General features: G+C 41.0%; 1 protein-coding gene across 9 annotated transcripts in view; it reads left to right on the plus strand.

Moving 5' to 3' along the window:
- The first annotated feature begins 1455 nt into the window (after positions 1-1455).
- The window catches only part of sema4d (sema domain, immunoglobulin domain (Ig), transmembrane domain (TM) and short cytoplasmic domain, (semaphorin) 4D), an 88974-nt gene continuing 72631 nt past the window's right edge, over positions 1456-17798 (plus strand). For 2 of the 9 annotated variants that reach the window (XM_046305123.1, XM_046305130.1), the window contains exon 1: positions 1456-1659. The gene's annotated coding sequence lies outside the window, so the exon portion shown is untranslated. The other 7 variants (XM_046305126.1, XM_046305129.1, XM_046305127.1 and 4 more) reach the window with 5 other exon arrangements.

The following is a 17798-nucleotide window of genomic DNA, read 5'->3' on the forward strand; positions in this document are numbered from 1 at the left end:
AGAATGCACAGGGGGGAATCTAGAAGGCAATGGGAGGGATCTAGAATGCACAAGGAGGAATCTAGAATACAATGGGAGGGATCTAGATTCTAGAATGCACATCTGTACAAATCAGCAGACTCCTAATTGCGTTTGGGGACTGGTTCCAACAAACATTCCATAGTCACCTGTTTTCTCTTAACCAACACATGTCACATAGTGAATGAAGATTACCACAGCTGCTTTTTATATTCATTTTGGGCAGCACTTACGGTACCACTAACACAGAGAGTCATTTAAAGTAAGTGCAAGATCAGAGGAGGCTGGTGAGAGGAGCTATAGGAGGATGGGGTCATTGTAATGGCTGAAATGGGATACATGGAATGGAGTCAAACTTGGTTCATGTGTTTGATGTGTTTGATACCTATCCATTTATTCCATTCCAGCCATTACAATGATCCCATCCCCCTATAGCTCCTCCCACCAGCTTCCTCTGCTCTAGATACTACAGGGGCTGATAGGACTGTGATTGGACTAGGTTCTATGACTTACTGTATATCTCAATGATAGTGTGTAACAGAATGGTTAAATCTTACCAACAACATACTACAATTATCTTCTCAAAACAAGTCTGAAAGATAATGTGACATTTACGTTTAGATGTATGTCGTGAAGATATAGCTGAAAAATCAATGTAGAAGGAAAACATGTACTGTATATTCTGACCATTAAACTAAAAGATATGTAGGAATACTATGCCATTATACAGATGGAGTGCATGGAATTTAAGTTAGACTAAGTGATGAGGGAAAAATCATCATTCATTTCATTCATATATTCATTCATATATTTCAACAGTACTTTGTTCACACTTCACAACCACATTTCATCAAGACGAGAGAAGCTCCACGGCTGAAAGATGTGATTGTGTTTAGCCCGAGCCACCACTTGAAGGAGTCTGGGGTTGGAACCCCCGGCACTCTGCCCTTTCCACCCCCTTCATTGGACCATAAGACAAGGGATGGTTTGTCTGGTTTTACTGTGTTTTTGATTCACTGCTCAATTTGAGGAAATGTTGCATAACCTTTGACCCATAACAATGACCTTTCCAACCCCTTCAGTAGAATGTCTGTGAGTAGCTGTCCAAGCCCCCCCCCCCCCTCTCCCACACACACACAAAGTTTTGGTCAAAAGTAAAGTCTAGACATTAGTGAGTCCATTTGGAGGTTTGAGTCTGTTATATTCTATTATAAATTGAGTGTGCTAAAACATTTAAATTCCTCTGTCTGTCCTCAATTATCTTTTTATAAAGGTGTTAAATAAACTGCATTATCTGCTAGGCCTATGTGTCATAATAACTTTCAAATATAATATTAATTGTAACAACCATATAGACTGTATAAAATGGGTAACAACAGCGGGCTTTGTGCCACTCTCTCACAAAGCGCCATCAGTGCCCTCTGGAGACCTACCTTGCTTGTTTGCATATTGCTTTTCGCTGTCCCACCCCCCTCTCTATCTCGACTGATATCACTGCTGAGAAAGGATTTTTGAATTCGCAGCAGCACACACAGGTCACACCCGCCATGCTGTGAGTCACAGCGACAAACTTGACAAGCTCCGGCAACCACGGTCAACTATTTTAACGACCCAGACAAAGAGGATATTTTTTTTTACCAAGTAAGTCAAAGATTGGTTTTATGTTTAGGTCAATGGACCGTTTAATTCGTGATACGGATATGTTTTCTTGAACATTTGTTGAGAAACTTTTATCTGCTGTGGGTTGTTGCATGGCTGTCTATCTGGTATCTGAGCTTGCCTTGCGGTCATGCATGCTGCTCACTCAGTGAGTAGGGTTGGATAAAGGTCTATATTTGAGGGGTTGGAGCTTTTAGTTCGCCTTACATTTGTTACAACAGGTTGTTTATTTTGTAAGGAATTTACTACAGCTTTACTATGTTTATTTTGAAGTTTGTGATCTAGTTACGTTAATACATGTTTCTGAAAGATCGATTTTCCTGTAAAATAAAAGTGCACTTTTTGTAGACTTTTTATCAGACTAAAATTGTGTGTAGGTTGTCATCACCACCTAAATAATTTCAAAGGAAGGCTTGTACATTTTATTTCGTGCTTTTTTTATATATAAAAAAACTTTTGCAAATACACGTTTGTTACTGTAGCCATAGCAGCGTCTCACCTCATAAATTACAAAGTTGGCGTAAAATAGTTTCAGTTAGAGAATTATTATTATTTAGTCAAGAGACTTTTAAAGATTAAAATATCTCAATGTTTAATGAGTTCTCAGGGTCATTCCGGGGTTGCTAGCGATGCACGTATAACTGAAGGGCGCTCATTCATTTGAACAACACAATATTTGTATTGAAATGGGAGAAAATGAAAGCCTATCCACGTAACAGTTTGAGATTAGTGGTTGAATTTAATGATTTTATATAAATAGATACACTAGATGTCTGGGGGGGGGGGCTGTGTTGAAGCTACCGTGCCTCCATCTTGGCACCCATCACCATTGTAAAACATCTTGGAAGTTACAGAAGTGCATTTATTAATGCCTACATTCGTTTTTGCCACATTTGTGCTATTAAAGACTCATTAATGCATACTTTTGAATTATATGTGAAAAACACATACGTTAAAATGTTCATTTTAAAGTATACAATTTTTTTTACAATTTTGTCATTGAGACATTTAATTGAAATGCTGTAAAATGACATTAATTCCTATGGAGGACAGCTCCTGTGGAGTGCCAATATGGCCAACCGGTGGCTTCAAAGCCTCACAATGGCCAATACATAGCATCAGCAATCCAGGGTTTATGTACATAATTGGTTGAACTAGCCTGGAGACCCGGCGTTGAATTTTATTGGATTCAATGCCTGGCATATATTAGCGGTTGGATCAGGAACGTTTCCTCTCACGACCTCTACAAGCCAGAATGTTGAAGACAATAATATTTTAACTTACTTTACAGCAGGTATTGAGTTCAGATTTATATCACTTGAAGCATGCGCAGAACGAATGTAAACACGTGCACGAACTCGGCAAGTATTCATGAGTCTCATGTAGGTATTTTCATATTGGCCATGCTTCAGGCGACAGCGATCTGAACGCACTACCTGTAAAAGAGAGCGGTGCTCCAGGGACTCACTGGCAGGAATAAGGCAACTCCCAGAGGATCTATGAGATGGATGTGTATCTTTACAGAGAAATTGTGTGGATTAATATACTGTCCATAATAAACAGCATGAGACTTAATGAGTACTAGCACAAGAGCAATAATAATGTTGACTGTATAAGGAGATGGTGGCCTAATTAAAGGACTGTGGCCTAATTAAAGGACTGTATAACACAACATGGTGGTCCTGTGTAGCTCAGTTGGTAGAGCATGGCGCTTGTAACGCCAGGGTAGTGGGTTCGATCCCCGGGACCACCCATACGTAGAATGTATGCACACATGACTGTAAGTCGCTTTGGATAAAAGCGTCTGCGAAATGGCATATATTATTATTATATTATTATTTATATTAACTACTATCTTGTCCACTTGGAGAGGGACTGAGGAGACTCTGACCTGAGCAGGCAGAAGGGCTGCCAGGTGTCCTGCCCCTTGACGTAATTATACGTTCCTGTTGTCTTACATTCTTACCTGCAAAAGGACCAACCACATTGACAACCAGTAAAGTTCCAATTTAATTTTATTGAACATTCTGGTTTGTAGAGGTTGTGATCCAAAGACTTATGAATGCCCGGTGTAGAATTAATTGAATGTCATTGTCAGGCTAGGGTCAAACCAAAGAGCATAGGTGTTGGAATACTTTCAACAGAGAACACTGCGTTACCTGTATATCGTGTTGCTGTGACACACACACACACACACATCAATCATAGTTCTCTTAATGATAGTCATTTTTATTACTGGGAAGGCTTGATCTTGTAACTCATTCAGCAGATCTCCTGGGTGATATGGAGTGAAGTAGTACAAAGAGAGAAACTTATCCAGTTCAGGCATATCAATGCAAAGCCATTAAAATTCATGTCCTCTAGCGGTAGTTCCCAACCTTTTTTGCTTACTGTACCACCAAATGAATTTTGCTCTGCCCGTAGTACCCCCCGGGTGCATTCCAAGTACCCCCTATGGATAGATCAAGCACCCCTGGTTGCTTGTCCAGGAGCCTGCCAGCAAATTTAGGAAAATGTGTTAGTTAAATGATTGTAATTTAGCAGATACTCTTAACCCTAATTGCTCTTGTAAGTTACTCTGGATAAGTGTCTTGCTCAAGGGAACATCTACAGTTTTTTTTTCTCTCCCTCTCTCACCTAGCCAGCCCGGGAATTGAAGCCAGCAACCCTTCGGTGACTGGCACAACGCTGTTAACCACTAGGCTACATGCCACCCAGTTGACTGTGTTGCTCTTAGCTTCTAGTCAAATGTGAAGCCTGTGGAGATATTGATAGTAGATAACATTGGACACTCTCTACCAATGACAAATAGTCATATAGAATGTTAGGCCTATATGACATCCAGAAGGTAACCTACCTTGTGGATGAGCTATCAAGTGTGAGAAATGCATCCTTGCATTGAGGACAGATAGGCAGCTAAATGCTTTCGTTGTATGAACACATCTGTTATGTACCTAATTAATTTCATGTTTCGCTTTAATTATTATTTTATACATCAAAGGTTCATTACTCTGAACATTGATTTATAATGCTTGAAGACCCACTGACGGAATGCTATGCTCTGCCTGTCTGTTTGGAAGTCCTCCCCTGAGGCCTCAATATAGTAATTATTCTGCCTCATCAAATTAGATCCCAGTCCTGTGTTGGGTCATGTGAGGCATGGCAGCCACCCGGACCTTGTCACTATAATGGTGGACTCGCACTTCACTCTGGTTGTCCCTCTGGCCCTGTGCCTCTGGCTCTTTGTTAGAGCAGGACCGGAAATTGCTGTGAGCATTTACCAGCCAGCAGACAATCATAAAACAGTGTCTGAGGTGGTAGTATTAATGTTCAGTAAAGCTGTGTGTGTGTATAGCTGTTCATAAACAGTGGAGGTATAGTACCAGTCAAAAGTTTGGACACACCTAGTCATTCAAGGGTTTTTCTCTTATTTTTACTATTTTCTACATTTTAGAATAATAGTGAAGACATCCAAACTATGACATAACACATGGAATCATGTAGTAACCGAAAGTGTTAAACAAATCAAAATATATTTTATATTTGAGGTTCTTCAAAGTAGCCACCCTTTGCCTTGATTACATCTTTGCACACTCTTGGCATTCTCTCAACCAGCTTAATGAGGTAGCCACCTGGAATGCATTGAAATTAACAGGTGTGCCTTGTTAATTTGTGGAATTTCTTTCCTTAATGTGTTTGAGCCAATCAGTTATGTTGTGACAAGGTAGGTGTGGTATACAGAAGATGGCCCTATTTGGTAACAGACAAAGCCATATTTTGGCAAGAACAGCTCAAATAAGCAAAGAGAAATTACAGCCCATTGTTACTTTAAGACATGAAGGTCAGTCAATGCGGAAAATGTAAAGAATTTTAAAAAGTTTAAGTGCAGTCGCAAAAACCGTCAAACGCTATGATGAAACTGGCTCTCATGAGGACCGCCACAGGAAAAGGAGACCCAGAATTACCTCTGCCGCAGAGGACAAGTTCATTAGTTACCTGCCTCAGAAATTGCAGCCCAAATAAATGCTTCAGTGTTCAAGTAACGGACACATTTCAACATCAACTGTTCAGAGGAGACTGCATGAAGCAGGCCTTCATGGTCGAACTGCTGCAAAGAAACCCACTACTGAAGGACACCAATAAGAAGAGACTTGCTTGGGCCAAGAAACGCGAGCAATGGATATTAGACTGGTGGAAATCTGTCTTTTGGTCTGAGTACAAATTAGAGATTTTTGGTTCCAACTGTCGTGTCTTTGTGAGATGCAGAGTAGGTGAACGGATCTCCGGCATGTGTGGTTCCCACTGTGAAGCATGGAGGAGGAGGTGTGATGTTGTGAACGGATCTCCGGCATGTGTGGTTCCCACCGTGAAGCATGGAGGAGGAGGTGTGATGTTGTGAACGGATCTCCGGCATGTGTGGTTCCCACCGTGAAGCATGGAGGTGATGTTGTGAATGGATCTCCGGCATGTGTGGTTCCCACCGTGAAGTGTGATGGTTTGGGGATGCTTTGCTGTTGATATCAAACTTGCTACCTTTCGGTTACTAGCCCAACACTCTAACCACTAGGCTGCCGCCCCGTGTCTTAACATCTTATGGGCAGGTGGGACGGCAGCGTCCCACCTGGCCCAACATCCGGTGAAATTGCAGAGCGCGGCATTCAAAAATACCAAATATTTAACCTTCTTGAAAATATGTTATACATCAAAATAATGCTTATCTTGTTAATCCAGCTGTCAGATTTCAAAAAGGCTTTATGGCGAAAGCAAACCATGCGATTATCTGAGGACAGCGCCCCGCATACAAACACATGAAAATCATATTTCAACCAGGCAGGTGCGCCACAAAAGTCATAAATAGCAATATAATTCATGCCTGACCTTTGATCTTCTTCTGTTGGCACTCCAAAAGGTCCCAGATGCATCACAAATGGTCCTTTTGTTCGATAATGTCCTTTATGTCCCAAAAATGTCAATTTATTTGACACATTTGATTCAGAAATACACCGGTTTCAACTCGCCCAACATGCCTACAAAGTATCTAATAAGTTACCTGTAAACTTGGTCCAAACACTTCAAACAACGTTCCTTATCCAACCTCCGTTACCCTAAAACATAAATAATTGATGAAATTTAAGACTGAATGAACTGTTTCTAATACCTAATAAAAACAACGTGAAGCGCGCTCCAGTTCATGTGCATCAAAACAGCAGAGTCCACCTGGAGTGACACTTACAATGAATAGGACTACTTCATTTCTCAAAAGAAAAACATTGAACAATTTCTAAAGAATGTGGACATCTAGTTGAATCCATAGGAACTGCAACCAGGTTCCTAATAATAAGGGTATCCCATAGAAAACAATTGAAAAATCCTATGACCTCAATTTTTATCTTCCTTGGATGATTTTTCCTTGGTTTTGCCTGCCATATCAGTTCTGTTATACTCACATTATTTTACATTTTAGAAACTCTATAGTGTTTTCTATCTAACTCTACCAATTATATGTATATACTAGCTTCTGGGCCTGAGTAACAGGCAGTTTACTTTGGGCACGCTTTTCATCCGGAGGTGAAAATACTAACCCCTACCCAAGAGAGAGGTTAAAGTAATCTGGAAAATGTCAAGGACGTTTCTTTTAAGTGCAGTCGCTAAAACCATCAGGCTCTATGATGAAACTGGCTCTCATGAGGACCGCCACAGGAAAGGAAGACGGGAGTTACCTCTGCAGACAATAAGTTCATTAGTCACTTTACAAATTACCTTGACTAACCTGTACTCCCGCACATTGACTCGGTACCAGTAGCCTCTGTATATAGCCTTGTTATGTAATTTTCTTGTTACTTTTCTAAAGACTGTTGACATCTAGTGGTAATAAAATGTTTCTTCTCACTTTAATTTATTTAGTAAATATTTTCTTACTTCTATTTCTTGAATTTCATTGTTGGTTAAGGGCGTTTCACGCTAAGGTCTACTCCTGTTGTATTCGGCGTATGTGACATAAAATGTTATTTAACTGCACCTCAGATTGCAGTCCCAATAAATGCTTCACATAGCTCAAGTAACCGACACATGTCAACATCAACTGTTCAGAGGAGACTGCATGAATCAGGCCTTCATGGTTGAATCGCTGCAAAGAAACCACTACTAAAGGACACCAATAAGAAGAATAGATTGGCTTTGGCCAAGAAACACGAGCAATGGACATTAGTCTGGTGGAATTCTGTCCTTTTGGTCTGATGAATCCAAATTTAAGATTGTTGGTTCTAACCTCTGTGAGATGCAGAGTAGGTCTCCGCTTGTGTGGTTCCCACCGTGAAGCATGGAGGAGGAGGTGTGGTGGTGCATTGCTGGTGACACTGCCAGTGATTTAAAACTCGAGGCACACTTAACCAGCATGGCTACCAAAGCATTCTGCAGCGATACGCAGTCCCACTGAGAGCAAACCAGATGGGATGATCATTTGTTTTTCAACAGGACAATAACCCAACACACCTCCAGGCTGTGTAAGGGCTATTTGATCAAGAAGAAGAGTGATTGAGTGCTGCATCAGATGGCCTGGCCTCCACAATAACCTGACCTCAACCAAATTAACCTCAGATTAAAGGAAAAGCAGCCAACAAATGCTCAGCATATGTGGGAACTGGAAAGACTGTTGGTAAAGTATTCCTCTTGAAGCGGGTTGAGAGTGCCAGGAGTTAAGCTGTCATCAAGGCAAAGGGTAGCTACTTTGAAGAATCTCAAATATATAAAAATATTTTGACTTTTAACGCTTAAAAAAAGACTTACATGAGTCCTTATGTGTTATTTCAGAGTTGTGATGTCTTCACTATTCTACAATATAGAAAATAGTAACAATAAACTCTTGAATGAGTAGGTGTCTACTTTTGACTGGTACTGTACACGAAACCAACATCTGACGAGCCAAGTCTAAGGCATTGGAAAACAGACTAATCAGCTGGTTATGAACAGTATATGATGATAGCTTTTGGTAACTTTGGTTTGAATGGGGAACGGTCTACTCAAACATTTTGAATATCGATGATGACTTATGATTCTCAGCACACCCGGTGAACCCAACTAGACAATGTAAGACCCTGTCTGTCAACAGACAAACTAGTGACATAAGAGCTGTGTTGACTCCTGCCAACTTGTGTGTGCCAAGTTCTTTCAGAGCTCATCAATAGTGTCAGGTACTCCAGGGAAGAGAAGAGTCTCTTATCGGACTCTGCCTCCATCAGAATACAGTGCTGCCATTTTAAAGGAGAAGTTCTCCTGATTTGAATCAAATCAAATTTTTTTTTTTTTTTTCACTTGGGTTTGGGAAATTTATCCCACCAACAGTAGACCTCCTCAATGCTTGTTCTGCAGTATAGCGGCCACAGATGATCAAAGACTCCAAGAACAGACGTCATTTTAGAAACATTAAATCTCTCCGTATAGTGGTTCCATGTTTTTTTAGATGTTGTACACACGATATTGTGTAATTCCGAACTGTATCCGCAACATATATATGTGTGAACTTCTACTTTAATCCTCCCAGCAGGAGAAGAGGCTGATGCCGCTTTAACATTGAAATGCATGCTGGTAAATGATCTAGACTCGAGAGGCTACTCCAAAACAACACGCACGTAGTCATCATGACTCTTTTATGATAGATCAATAAATGGATTTAGGATATGTCATTGGTAATTCACTGTAGTGAAGAACATTGATGCATAAATAAGTTGCTTTGGTATTTTGTTTCACTTCTTGAATTCCAATATCAAGTTGCTTTCCTAAGGTCTTGTTATTTCAGAGTAAAGGTCAGGAGAGGTTATTCTGGGTCTTCATTGCAGTAGGTTGTTTTGGTTTATTCAGTGACTCCTTAATTCAAACATGCTAATGATGCTTTCATTGACTAAACATCTGTGTGTCTACTGCGTGTTGTGGAGGTCAGACGATTTGAATCGGAATGGCCGATTTGAATTGGGGCCGATTTTCAAGTTTTCATAATCTGAAATCGGTATTTTGGGGCGCCGATTTTCAGATTATTATTCTTTATTTAATTCAATTAAAATAATTTTAAAAATATATTTTATATACCTTTATTTAACTAGGCAAGTCAGTTAAGAACACATAATTATTTTCAATGACTGCCTAGGAACGGTGGGTTTACTGTCTTGTTCAGGGGCAGAACGACAGATTTTCACCTTGTCAGCTCGGGGGATCCAATCTTGCAACCTTGCAGTTAACTAGGCCAACGAACTGCCTCTCTCTCGTTGCACTCCACAAGGAGACTGACTGCCTGTTACGCGAATGCAGATAGCCACGGTAAGTTGCTAGCTAGCATTAAACTTATCTTATAAAAAACAAGCAATCATAATCACTAGTTAACTACACATGGTTCATATTACTAGATATTATCTAGTGTGTCCTGCGGTGCATATAATCTGACTGAGCATACAAGTATCTAAGTATATGACTGAGCGGTGGTAGGCAGAAGCAGGCGCGTAAACATTCATTAAAACAGCACTTTCGTACATTTTCCCAGCAGCTCTTCGTTGTGCGTCAAGCATTGCGCTGTTTTATGACATCAAGCCCATCAACTCCCAAGATGAGACTGGTGTAACTCAGTGATATGGCTAGCTAGTTAGCGCGCACTAATAGCGTTTCAAACGTCACCTTCTCTGAGCCTTCTAGTCGTTGTTCCCCTTGCTCTGCATGGGTAACGCTGCTTCAATGGTGGCTGTTGTCATTGTGTTGCTGGTTCGAGCCCAGGGAGGAGCGAGGAGAGGGACGGAAGCTATACTGTTACACTGGCAATACTAAAGTGCCTATAAGAACATCCAATAGTCAAAGGTTAATGAAATACAAATGGTATAGAGGGAAATAGTCCTATAATAACTACAACCTAAAATGTCTTACCCGGGAATATTGAAGAATCGTGTTAAAAGGAACCACCAGCTTTCATATGTTCTCATGTTCTGAGCAAGAAACTTAAATGTTAGCTTTCTTACATAGCACATATTGCACTTTTACTTTCTTTTCCAACACTTTGTTTTTGCATTATTTAAACCAAATTGAACATATTTCATTATTTACTTGAGGCTAAATGGATTTTATTGATGTATTATATTAAGTTAAAATAAGTGTTCATTCAGTATTGCTGTAATTGTTATTATTATAAATATATTTTTTTTAATCTGCCGATTTTAATCGGTATCTGCTTTTTGGGTCCTCCAATTATCGGCGTTGAAAAATCCAAAACGGTCGACCTCTAGTGTGTTGTCTTGACTGAGGTTAACGTTGTTAACAACATCATTGGAAGCACAGGACTCACAAACGAGTTGATCGAATTACGTAGGTTCTGTCACAAGAAAAAGTATTCTACTGAAGCACGCAACCCAGACTTTAGGGACTTTTCACCGGTAATTGCTTTACGGCTAGTTGGAAGAAGACTGAAATGGAATGCTCTATATCACTCAAAAGCATTTTAGTTCCAACTAGACAAATGTGGAGAAAAAAAATGGCATTTGTTTTTACTTGTTAGGAGTTCCTTGTATTTATGTATGTATTCCTTGTCTGTGAGACCAGACTATTTGTCAGAACTTATGAGTGTTCAAATTGCCTCTGACAGAGGGCTTGTGCAGGGTTGCATGGAAATGCCGTTAGCACACAAGGGTTTTCTATGTCACTGCTACCAGTGAGGCAAACCCCAATAATGTAGTTACCCCAAAAGCAGAGGACAAGGTCATGTTTATTAGGGTACACAACTGAAATAACTTTTAAACATTTTGCAATGGAAAACAGAAACAAGGGTCTTATTGAACAAGTTCAGGTTTAAGTATTTTCTTCCGCTTGGTACTTAACACGGCCAAGTTGGATCACAGGTTTGTGTTTCGCAAGCTTTCCTGCTGCAGTAAGTCGACCTGCATCAGGTCATTTAATGGACTGGGTCTGCTGGGTTTGGGGGACCAAAATATGCAGTTTCATATCAGTTTGAATTCCAGGCTAGACTGGCAATAGCCAGAGCAGTTGTGAGCTGCCCTCAACCCCCAGCTGTGGAGGCCACTGTAAACGGTGCTATGAAGTCATCATACGCACCCATTTGCATATGCATTATCTCTGTTCCCCTGGCACTCAAGGACCTGAGCAACATGAACACTTACTGTAGCTGTTTCTAGGTAATATGTTGCATTCCAACAAGATTGTGATGGTAGTTCTGCTTCTTCTGGAAGAAGCAGAACTAACCCCCACCACACCCACACCCCAACATCCCCAGGCTTGAATAATTTCCTATTGGCACAAACATGAGGAGCATCTGCTCCTTGCAACAGACACAATTACATTGTTGTCGGAGCCTTTGGGGAAGAGTGTGTTGCATTGCATTCCAGAATCTTTCAATATTCCGTTTTAATGTTTGTCTTGCTATTTAGCAGAAATATGATTTCATATCAAATGATAAGAAGCTACATATTGAAGATTGATCTCGGTTTCCTCTCATATTGACACAGTGTGTTGTATGTATGACTACTTTTATTTAGAGAAGTTGCTCTGTTCATTTGCTACTATAAGAACTGCCATCTTACATGGAGTTGTGGCAGATCTCATTTCAGCACTGCGACTCCCTATTTATTTATATATTTCTCATCTAGGCTCAAATTCACTTGTCAAATTGATATGTCTTGGCAACCTTTTTAGAAAATCTGAAATATTGCTCTGAAATCACCTCGGTGACTTCCATGCATGTGACATGAATTGTCCAGGATGGATGAAGCATCAACAACATTATGGTGGTTTAGGCGTTATGCTCATCCGGTTGATTGAAGCGGAGGGGACAGCAAGCGTTTATTAGTCTACATTTTTTTTTTTTTTTTTTTTTTTACCTTTATTTTACCAGGCAAGTCAGTTAAGAACAAATTCTTATTTTCAATGACGGCATAGGAACAGTGGGTTAACTGCCTGTTCAGGGGCAGAACGACAGATTTGTACCTTGTCGGCTCGGGGATTCGAACTTGCAACCTTTCAGTTACTACTCCAACGCTCTAACCACTAGGCTACCCTGCCGTCCCATTGAGCCTATAGGTATGAGTTTATTAGTCTACATTGAGCCTATAGGTATGAGTTTATTAGTCTACATTGAGCCTATAGGTATAAGCCAAGGGGATCAAACTGAAATGCTGTGAATACCTTTGAGTTTAACTACATTGAGCCTATAGGTATGAGTTTATTAGTAGCCTAGGTATCCAGTGTAAAACAAACGCTTGATGCAAATGTGTAAAACCGCTTGATGCAAATGTGCGAAAGAAACCCAACTGTCATGTGTTATACTTTATGGCCATTATCGCAACATTCAGTCTTACAAATGCCTTCAGTCAGTGTAACAATGGTTTCCATTTCCAAGAGTATTTATGGTTGTCCTGGCAACTCCTGGCCCCCTTCCCGAAGGAAAACAACAGAACTCCAAAAAATGAAAAAGTCTCAGATCTAACGGCTGAAGCCAAGAGGATGGATATCACGGAGGGTAGGGGAGAGAGTCCAAGCTCAGTGAAGCTCAGTGCTGTTGACAGTGTTTTGAACAGGTTCCAGTGTGGCTGAAAGAAGTGGAGTTTTGTGCGTACAGTACATTCCGTCACTGGCATGTCCACCGCCCTTTGCAGATGAAGTCCACACCGTTGTCAATCAACTTGTCAATCTTTAACCTATAACAAGTGCTCTACTCATGTGGGTGGACACTAACCTCTGTTAAATTATGCTCTGATATAACCCCCCCCCCCCTCCTGTTTCCCTCACTGTGGCAGCACCAGAGCACCTTGGGTTACAATAGGATTTACTGCTGAAAGAGGGCAGCTGGAATACTGATCCCTATTCACCCTGCCTGCTAAGGATCGCAGAACGACCCTTTTAAACAATAGACACTCACTCAGAGAAACCCCCCCCCCCTCCTCCTCCTGAAATTGTGTGCATTCCAGAGGCGAGAGAGATTTCAGCGCTATCGCTCCACAACGTGCACCGCTTGACTGCCTTGACAGAGGGAAGGCAGGCAAGTCCACTAGATACTCCTATTGTTAAGGTAGGGCTGCCAAAGAGGCAAGGCTGCTCTGCTCTCTGTGTGTTGGATGAGTGGGGTTTTCCCTCCTATTCTTATTTCTGTCGCATTTTTTGGACAGACTGGGTTGAATAATTAATTGTTGCTGGTGAGGAAGGAAGGAGCGGTATGGCTGGAAAGAGGAGGTGACTACCGTCTCTAGAAAGAGGTGGCTACTGCCTTTGGATGCTTGTATTTGTTTTTTTCTCTTTGTCATTGTCAGCAGTGTTGTCACTGGTCATGCTAACATCTTGGTAGGGGATTGTGAAGAGTGGAGCCACCTCCCAACTGCTACTCTCCCCAGCTGGAGGAGCTTCTGACTGGGCTACAGAGCTTGGTAAGAGTCCCTTATCATAAATACTACCAGGACTTGCATGGGACAACAGACCCTGGACGGAAGCAGCATAATGTGACCAATAACTCTTTGTTGAGAACATGTCACGATCAGTGTGTCTTTGGAAGTCGACTACTACGCTCCACATTCGAAGTAAGCTTATGCATATGGTTTTAGTATTTTTTTTAACCTATTTTCTCTGTCTGAATGTTGAATTATTCAGTGGTTTTGTTTCTAATGAAATCTGATGCCTGCATGTGATAAAAAAAAAAAAAACTGTTTAGCACTACTGTACTATCGGTGGTGAGGTATTCCACTTGATTCTTATACTCTTTAGTTACAATAATATTTATGCCTTTTTTTAAATGAGCTTATTGACTGTTGATTTACCAGTAGTTAGATCTGCAAGGGGTACATTTGTACAGGCTCTAAAAGGAAACAGCCGTTCTGTCTTTCCTCTACCAGGCTATACAGATGTGATTTCTTTTCTGAAGTGACCTATTCCTATTTGAGGTTTTGTTACGGCAGGACATGGAAAAAGTTGTGAAGCTACTTGCTGTGTGTTATTATTTTACCCTGACAAGGAAGTTGGTATTTTTTTGGTCTCTCCCTGTAGAGATGCTTGTTTTCCACCTCATTATTGGGTATGGGGGATACTATTTTCGTTGGCAGCAGCCAGCCCAGTCAGTGTTGCCTTGCTTCACAAGATCAAAGCCAGTTAACGTCTTTTCAAGTGCTATCGCTGCACTTCAAAGACTCTGGGCTCGTGCCTCGGAGCTCTCCATTCTCCAAAATAGCAGTGGTAGCACAGAACAGATAGCCATGCAGCCTTTTGTCATTCATGTGCCATCTTTAAACATCACGTGATCAAGTGATGTGTGATTTGACACCACACCATTCTTTTCCGTTTTTAATCCTACATGTACAGACTGGAAAATGTCAAGAATTTGGATTTTCATCTTTTTTTTTTGTGTGGATGTCTGTGTTTATCAGATGTTGGTTGGGTCCCCCTTTTGTTTAATTAATTATTGTGTATATATATATATCTTTTGAATTCCTGCTGTGTTAGTGAAATTCACATTTCTTGATGAGCCTCCATGAATTCTATTGGACAGATCTTTATAAAATAGAACAATCACCTAGATGATGGTTGAACTAAGGTAAAGGAAAACAACTGAATTGACTTCAACGTCTGCAGAGTTTCCTTGGAAGCTCTTTGATACCTGAAACTAATTTACACATGAATTCTATGCAGATTTCAAGATATATTGTTAAAATTCCACAGGCCTACCCTTTTAAGTTGCTTTTTTCCCCTTGGGCATACTTTAATGGAGTTTCCTCTCCAAGGCAAACTGCAGCGCTTGCCTTTTTTCATTGGTGTCTGCAGCACTGAGCACTTTGACAATTGGTTCATGAACAACTGCATTGTGGGAAAACCCTCTGCTATCTCTGCATATTTCAAACTTTTCTATGATGGGCAGTAGGAGATTGATTGGAGAAAATAGTGGTTGCCGCACATTTTATCGCCCCACACGTTCTGGGGTAGTCTAATCTGCCCGCCCAAGAGACCCATACAAATGTTGGCAGGCACAGGTCAATGTTTCTTTTCTTACATTTTTTTTCTTACAGAAGAATTGAACGCTTAATTGCTTATGGGGAGGGGCTGGCGTGGACAAAAAAAGACAAAAAGGAGGCCTGTATATTGCAGAGGAGATTTGAGCTTTACTGAGTTATAGAGGTAGGACCAGGAGCATAGACCTAGTTGAAGAATGTCAGCCATTCTGCTGCCTTATGTTATTGTAAAGAGAGGGCCTGTCTTGACTGGGAGGAGCACCGAGGGGACTGGAGGCAGACCACTTGCCCTAAGACATGGCTGTTAATTTGGAACGCCATAGGAATCTAATCTCAAGCCATGTCCCAGGGCAGGCAGACTGCATCAGACATCCTAAACTCACTAACGAGGTGGACGGATGCAGACAGGAACTCTAGATGACAGCCAGCAGCCAGGATGGTCCCCCCCCCCCCCCCCTGAGAACCAGTCATTAGCTCCAGGTTCCACAGCTAGAGGCTGTCTGGGTCTGTATTTATCAAGCATCTGAGTAGGATCTGTTTTGCTTTTTATACTGGGCATACACAACCTCTAAAGTCGTAACAACTTGGACTTGCCCACATATTTCCCTAATAAATGTTTTCTTGTCCCAGATCTTTCATTCCGTTCATCCTCAACCCCAGGATATTTGGAGAGTTTCTCCCATTTCTTCTCTGCAGATCCTCTCGAGCTCTTTGAGGTTGGATGGGGAGTGTCTCCGCACAGATATTTTTCAGGTCTCTCCTGATATGTCCATCGGGTTCGGGCTCTGGCTGGTCCTCCAGGACTTTCAGAGACTTCCTCCCTCCATTGCTCAGTTTGGCTGGATCTAGGAAGTATCTTGGTGGTTCCAAACTGGTGGTTCCAAACTTCTTCCATTTCAGAATGATGGAGGCCACTGTTCTTGGGGACCTTCCATGCTGCAGAAATTGTTTGGTACCCTTCCCCAGATCTGTGCCTCGACACAATCCTGTTTCGCAGCTCTTTTTAGACCTTGTGGTTTAGTTTTTGCACTGGCAACTGTGGGACCTTATACAGACAGGTGTGTGCCTTTCCAAATAATGTCCAATCAATTGAATGTACCACATGTGGACTCCAAGATGTAGAAACATCTCAAGGATGATCAATGAAACTAAATTTCAAGTCTCATAGCAACGGGTCTGAATATTTAAGTAAATTAGTTATTTTTGTGTTTAAAAAAACTGCTTTCACTTGATCAGTATGGTGTATTGTGTGTCAATCTCATTAATTATGGCTAAACCTGCCTATTTCTACATTTTATTTTCTTAAAATCAGATTTTAAAACGTATCTTAACCACACTGCTAACCTTATGCCTAACCTTTAATCTTAAATGAAGATGACAAAAAAATGAATGTTTACGATATATAATGTTGGCACAGGTTGTCACTAGATACCACAGCTACTAGGTGTTGTTGATTTCCTCTTGGTCATCATTGTTTTGATCTCGCACGCTGAGCGCTAATTGGCTACTGGCAGTAGGCCTTGTCCAATTTAAGTTGTAGCACTGCTCCTACTACAAGATGCAAAACCAAAAATATTAGAAAATGCTCAGGACATCTGACAGGGGTCTGTAGAAGGGGAACAGCCATCATCGGTGTGTCCTTAACCCACTAAAAAGACCCCAGTCCAGACATACTGATCCTAGCCCAAGTTCATAGGATTCCACCCCGATTTGTGAAAATGTAGTGACTGCAAAAACAGTGACGCATTTTTGTGGTGAAATCATGTACTGTATGCCCGGCATTAAGTCATAATGAATCAGATTTGTTATGGACCTGATCCTAGATCAGCTCCAACAGTACACGTTATCCCTAGGAGCATCTCTGTTATGGTATCCACACCAGCAGTCCTAAACCATTATAGCTTTTTAACATGGCTTTTGATTAGGTGGTGAAGTAGATCTTGACCTACATGTGGTGGGTGATCACGGCGTAATGTCAGAAGACCAGTGTAATTGTCAAAAGGCCTATTGTATGTTTACTTGCTGACAATGGCAGTAGCCAGGCCCTGTTTTGTAGGCTAAAAGAGTGAAAACCCATCTAGCTGATTTTTTTTTATCTACCTATCCCTCTTCAGGATAAGTGTTGGAGACTTCTTTGCGTATGTGTTG

Source organism: Oncorhynchus gorbuscha, linkage group LG16 (genome assembly GCF_021184085.1).
Source record: "Oncorhynchus gorbuscha isolate QuinsamMale2020 ecotype Even-year linkage group LG16, OgorEven_v1.0, whole genome shotgun sequence".
Lineage (NCBI taxonomy): Eukaryota > Metazoa > Chordata > Actinopteri > Salmoniformes > Salmonidae > Oncorhynchus > Oncorhynchus gorbuscha.